Source organism: Oratosquilla oratoria, chromosome 30 (genome assembly GCF_046742065.1).
Source record: "Oratosquilla oratoria isolate Oo_2021 chromosome 30, ASM4674206v1, whole genome shotgun sequence".
Taxonomy (NCBI): Eukaryota; Metazoa; Arthropoda; class Malacostraca; order Stomatopoda; family Squillidae; genus Oratosquilla; species Oratosquilla oratoria.
The window spans coordinates 48,199,102-48,206,009 of NC_134806.1; the positions used below are offsets into that span (position 1 = coordinate 48,199,102).

A 6,908-nucleotide genomic window follows, 5' to 3' on the forward strand; every position below is an offset into this window, starting at 1 on the left:
TCTATGTACCCTGAGGATGTCTCTGAATAGACGAAAGCGCTTGGTCATCAGTTTTTCTTTTTCCTTGGTGGTTTTTCCGCATATATATATATATATTGCAGAAACCACAGGGAAATTAAAGTCGGAATACTGAACGTTTTCGTCTATTACGACATCCTCAGAGTACAAGAAAGAAAAAATAGAACACAATATTTATACAGAAGTAAGAAAACTGGGAGAGATTATAGTCACATAAAACCTTCGGACATTATACATACATACACATTCAATTACACATGGAAATGTTAATGGTAATAATAATAAAAGTACATAGACATTCATATACATATGGAAATAAGAAAGTATATATGAGTCGAAAACGTTCAGTATTCCGACTTTAATTTCCCTGTGGTTTCTGCAATATTTTTTCGTCACGCGTTTATTGTGATTATTTTTGCAATATATATATAGATATATGTATATATGTATTTGTATATATATATATATATATTTATATATATAAATATATATATATATCCACTCCGAGTCCACTGCTAAACAAAGGTCCCTTGTATACCCCTTCATGACCAACCACTGCCACTTTACTCCTGCAAACTTTTCCGTGTCATCTCGACTTTCTGTCCACACACACACACACACGAACACACACACACACGCACACACACACACACACACACACACACACACACACACATAAATATATATATATATATATATATATATATACATAAACATATATATTTTTTCTCTAATCTCTTTCTCCTTCGATGAGATAAATATTTTTTTTTGTCTTTGACAGACACTGCACGAACGACACTCGTCTTCTGACTCCATATAAGGTAAACACAATCTTTACACTCTTGTCCATCTCCTTCACCTCCTCCTTCACCCTCCTCTTCCCCCTCCTCCTCCTCCTCCTCTTCCTCCTCCTCCTCCTCCTCCTCCTCCTCCTCCTCCTACATCCTCTCCCTCCTCCTCGTCCTCCATCTATATCTTCCTCTTCTTCCTCTTCCTCCTCCTCCTCCTCCTCCTCCTACACCCTCTTCCTCCTCCTCCTCCTACACCCTCTTCCTCCTCCTCCTCCTACACCCTCTCCCTCCTCCTTGTCCTCCATCTCCATCTTTCTCTTCTTCCTCTTCCTCCTCCTCCACCTCCTCATTTTCTAATGTTCTAAGATCTTATGCTTTTAGAAGTCTTCTATCTAGATTCTAGAAGGATTTTGAAGACTTTCCTTAAATTTTGTGTGTTTGTGTATCTTTGTGTGTGTGTGTGTGTGCGATTCATCACGGCCGTGGATCACGTGTTGGTCTCCTGATCAATATACATTAACCTCCCGGATGAGAGCTCGGAACTCATGTATGTCTCGATCTATGGGCAATGCTATGTCTGTGTGTGCGCGTGCCTGTGTGTGTGTATTTGTTTGTTCACTTGTCTGTGTGTGTGTGTGTGTGTGTGTATGTGCGCGCGTGTCTGTGTGTGTGCGTGTCATATTTGTGTTGTGCATATAATTATGTCCCTTCAAAGTGTTTAACTGTGTGTGTGTGTGTGTATGTGCGCGCGTGTCTGTGTGTGCGCGCGTGTCTGTGTGTGTGCGCGCGTGTCTGTGTGTTTGTGTGCAAGTATTTGTATGTGTGTGTGTGTGTGTGTGTGTGTGTGTGTGCGCTCGTGTCTGTATGTGTGCGCGTGTCTGTGTATGTGTGCGTGTCTGTGAGTTTGTGTGCACGTATCTGTGTGTGTGTGTGTGTGTGTGTGTGTGTGTGTGCGTGTCTGTGTGTTTGTGTGCACGTATCTGTGTGTGTGTGTTTGTATGTGTATGTATGTGTGTGTGTGTGTCTGTGTGTGTATGTGTTTGTGTATGTATATGTGGGGTGTCTTTGTGTTAGTGTGTGATTATGTGTTAGTGTGTGTGTACTTAAACCTTCCGGACATCCATTCCGGTATAGGCTTAACGGAATACGGAAATTGCGTCTGTTCCTCCAATGCGTCGGAATCTGACGTAAACCATTCATACGTCACAAAACGTTTTTGACGTTTGTAAACGAGATTTTTTTTTTTTTTTTTGTAACTTTCTCAAAGGAAGAAAACTAATCAATTAACTCAACGTGACCTTGGTTTAGACGACAAAGGACTCTGTGTTTCCTTCGCCAGCGCTTCTGACACCAATTAAGGACAATGTCGAGCTTGTTATCAAGTTTAATTAAAATGGCGTTAATGGTCAATTTGCCTCTATAATTTTTGTTATATTTATTTATATATATTTTTCATTCATTTATTTTGATATACTATTTATTCACGTGTATGTTAATCTTATTCACGAATATATGTATGTATATATATATATATATGTGTGTATATATATATATGTATATATATATATATATATATATATATATATATATATATATATATATATATAAATGAGTAATTCGCTAGTGAACAGCAACATCATTCAGAACCTACCGCTCTGACGACAGAGGCTCCTGAGGCTCTTGAAGAAATACGTGTCGCAGGCAACGATCTTTCCTAATCTCGGGAACCAGTTGCGTTCCGAGTTCGGAGAGTTTTAACCATCGATAGGTTTAAGGCACTAACTTCCGAGCCTTTTGGCGCCAGAGCAGTAGGTTCGAATCCTCTGCGCAACAGTCATAAAAATCATCTGAGATATATATACATGTATATATAAATATACATATATATATGTGTGTGTGTGTGTTGTGTTTTTTCTTATTTATTGGTATATATTTTTCTATCGTTCTTTATTCGTTTATTCATTCATTTATTTATTTGTTTATTTGAGTGCGTAATGGCTTCCAAGGATTTTTTGTTTATACGTGAATGAAGAGGCGTCTACTCGTGGTTGCCATGGTGACGAATGTAAACAAAGGGAGCTTAACCCAAATTAGTGCAGCTGAGTAACTAAATAGAACAAGTTTAAAAAGAAGATTGTATACTGTGTGTGTGTGTGTGTGTGTGCGTATGTGTGTGTGTATATATATGTATATATATATATACATATATATATACATATATATATATATACATACATACATACATACATACATACATACATACATACATATATTGTGCTTGGAACAAGACGCTGACCAAAATATCCACTGGTCTTATGTTAATCTTCATCAAGGCGTTTGTTGACGTTCACGGCTGCCAAGTCGTCTTAAATATTTTATTTTTCCTGCCGGCTTATGATTTTTATCATCGAAAAACCGACAGAAGGTGCACTGTAGTTTTGCTTCTTTTATGAATATGACCATACACGTCGTCAGATGATTTTATTCAAGAAAAAATATTTTCGAAAAATATCGCCATATGGCACCCTATGTCACTCTCTTCGGTAAATATATACCAAGCCATATAAATAAGTAGATAAATAACAAATTATTAATGATAAGCAAATGAATAAATATAAATTAATCAAAGAAAATGACTACAAAACAAATAATTAATTAACAATTGATAAATATATTCATAGATAAGTAAAAAGAGAAATGAATAAATAAAATTATAATAGATAAAGAATAATTAAATGAAAATTATTAAGTATATAGAGAAATAGGAAGCCAATCAGATAATTTTTTTTATAAATTAATAAAAAGATAAACATAAATATATGAATAGATAGATTCATTGATAGACATTGAAAGGAAATCAATAAAATATATCAAATAAATCAATTAAAGAGTAAAAAGATAAATAATAAATAAAAAAGAAATAAAATAAAATTAGAAATAAATGGAAGAGAGTACGTAGACACGTGTCCAAACTTGCCAAAGACATTTTTTTTTTTTTGGGGGGGGGGGATGGCGTCGGAGGGGGTGACCTGTCAAGGGGGACGTTTTATAGGATTTGGAGGAGGACGGGGAGGGGGGATAGGAGGGAGTAGGGAAGGAGAGAGAAGGGAAAGGAGGAGGGGGAAGGAATGGGAGAGGAAGGATGGGAGGAGGAGGAGGAGGAAGAGAGGAAGGATATAGAGGAGAAAGGAGGAGGGGAGAAGGGAGGAGGATAGGAGAAGAGAAGGACAGGAGGGAGGAGAGAGGGAGAAAGAGGAGGACAGAAGAACGAGGGGAAAGGTGGAGAGGAGAAGGAAGGAGGAAGTAGGAGGAAGAGGACTGGAGGGGATAGGAGACGAGAGAAAGGGAAGAAGGAATGAGGAGAGAGGAAGGAGAAAGGGAAGAGAGAGGAGGAAGAAGAAGAAGAGGGAGAGAGTAAAGAGAAGAGAAGAGCGAAAATATTTTGAAACCCAATCCGAGTCTTCTTCTTGAGGAGGAGGAGGAGGAGGAGGAAGAAGAGGAAGGGAGAAGGAGAAGGAGAAGGTGGAAGAAGAAAAAGAAGAGGAGGAGGAGAAGGCGAGGAGGAGGAGGAAGACGAAGAGGATGAGGAAGAGGAGGAGAAGGAGGAAGAAGAATAGTAGTAGTGATGGCGGTAGTAATAGTGGTAATGATAGTAGTGGGAGGAGGAGGAGGAGGAGGAGGAAGAGGAAAATGAAGGGGAATAGGAGTAATAGTTGTAGTAGTAGTAATAGTAGTAGTACTAGTAATAGTATTAGTGGAAGAAGGAGAGTAATGATAATGAGGAGGAGGAGGAGGAGAGGGATAATCACGAGGAGGAGGAGGAGGATTATGATGATGATGAGGAGGAGGAGAATGATGATGATGAGGAAGAAGATGAGGAAAAGATGATGACAAGGAGGAGAAGGAGGAGGAAGAGGGGGAAAATGATGATGACGATGAGGAGGAGAATGATGATGACGAAAAGGAGGAAGAGAAGGAAATGGTGATGGCGAGGAGGAAGAGGAGGAGTAGAAGGAATAGGAAGAGGAATCGACCTCAAACATGGATGAAAACGACACCAAGAAACGGATGCCCGAGGAGGGGAGGGGGGAAGGGGGAATCATGTAATTTTTTTTTCTTTTTTTCTTTTTTTGCCGAAGAAGGTTTCAGTGTCTCCAAGAAGTCGAAGAACTTCGAGGTCATGATGACGTCATAGGCTGACCTCAAGATCTAAAAGACTCTCTCTCTCTCTCTCTCTCTCTCTCTCTCTCTCTCTCTCTCTCTCTCTCTCTCACTCCAAGTGTTTATCAAGAATTCGCCTCTTATTTACCAGAAGCAGGATCCACAGAAAAAAAAAGAAAAAAAAATAGAAAACGGGGTGTGGGGGATCGAGTAACTGTCCTTGAATGGTGATTGGCAGCATGACGTCACGCGGGATGATCCAATCATGGATTGGCAATTGGGACCTTGTTGATTGTTGTTTGTGTTGCGTGATTGTCCTTGTCGTTGTTGTTGTTGTCGTTGTTGTTTTCGCTTTTCTTCGTCTTCGAATTCTTCGTCATATTTGTTATCTTCTCGTTTTCTTTACTTTTTCATCTTCCGTTTTCTTCGCATTCTTTTCTTATTTCTTTCTTCTTCTTCTTCGCCTTTTTTATTTCTTTCTTTCTCGTGATTCTTTCTTCTCCTTTCTTTATCGTCTTCGCTTTCTTATTCTTCCTCTTCTTCATCTAATTCTTCTCCTTCGTTTTCTTCTTCATTTATGTATTTTATTTGTTATTTAAATTATTATAGTTTTTATTTATTCATTTATTATTTTCATGATTTTTTTTTCGCATCCGGCCTATTTATGGACCAAAAGGTCTCCTGTCGGCATGCTCCGCCTTTGTAATCCTTTGTAATCTTTCTTCTTCCTCTTCTACTTCTTCCTAAACTTCTCGTTCTTATTCCTCTTCTTTCTCTTTTCTCCTCTTCTTTCTCTGATTTTTCTTCTTCCTCTTCTTCTTCTTCTTCTTCTTCTTCTTCTTCTTCCTCTTCTTCTTTCTTCACCGTTTTTGTTGTCTCCTTTTTGCCTTCTTTTTCTTCTTCTTCGTTTTCTTCTTCTTCTTCTTTCCTCTTTTTCTTCTTCCTCGTCTTCTTCTTTTTACTTCCTCTTCTTCCCCTTCCTCTTTTTCTTCTTCTATTTACTTCCTCTTCTTCTTTGTCTCCATTGTCATCGTCTTCTTCTTCCTCTTCCTCTTCCTCTTCTTCTTCTTTGCTCCCGTTGTCTTCTTCATCAATGGTGTCTTCTTCTCCTTCCTCGTCGTCTTTCTTCTTTTCTTTCTTTGTCTTCCTGTGCTGACGTTCGTTGTTTTGTTTTTCTTATTGATACATTGGATGGTTTCCTTGTTAATGTTGTAGTGCTGTTTTGCTAACTCTTTGGTGTCTGTATCTATGCATTTGCGTCATCGTCATTGTTATAATCATTATTGTTATTATTATTATTATTATTATTATTAGTAGTAGTAGTAGTAGTAGTAGTAGTAGTAGTAGTAGTATAATTATTTTTTCATTTGTTTATTTACTTACGAGCAACGGGCTGCGCCCGACCCCGCTACGCGGAGGTTCGCAGACGCCTTTAGGGATTTCCGGATTCCGGTTCGATTTAAATTGGTATCAACAGGAATTCTTTTATTATTATATAGATATCACGTGTTGTCAGATTTCATTTCACCAAATTACGTTTTGACAAATTTGGTTTCGTGAAATTACGTTTTACCCCATTTCACTTCGCCAAAAGGTTTACCAAATCACGTTTTGCCAAAATTAATTTCGCCAAATCACGTTTTGCCAAAATTATTTTGCCAAATCACGTTTTGCCTATTTTAATTACGTTTTATCCCATTTCACTTCGCCAAAAGGTTTACTAAATCACGTTTTGCCAAAATTAATTTCGCCAAATCACGTTTTGCCAAAATTATTTTGTCTAATCACGTTTTGCCTATTTTCATTTCGGCAAATTCCGTTTTGTCCCAATTTCATTTCACCAAATTACGTTTTGACAGATTTGGTTTCGTGAAATTACGTTTTCCCCCTTTTCATTTCGCCAAATGGTTTACCAACTCACGTTTTGCCCAAATTAAT

At 38.0% G+C, this 6,908-nt stretch overlaps 1 protein-coding gene across 1 annotated transcript in view; it reads left to right on the forward strand.

Moving 5' to 3' along the window:
- Nucleotides 1-794: 794 nt before the first annotated feature.
- The window catches only part of LOC143041158 (uncharacterized), a 74,256-nt gene continuing 68,142 nt past the window's right edge, over nt 795-6,908 (forward strand). Inside the window, exon 1 of the mRNA XM_076212973.1 lies at nt 795-839. The gene's annotated coding sequence lies outside the window, so the exon portion shown is untranslated. The remainder of the gene's footprint in view (nt 840-6,908) is intronic.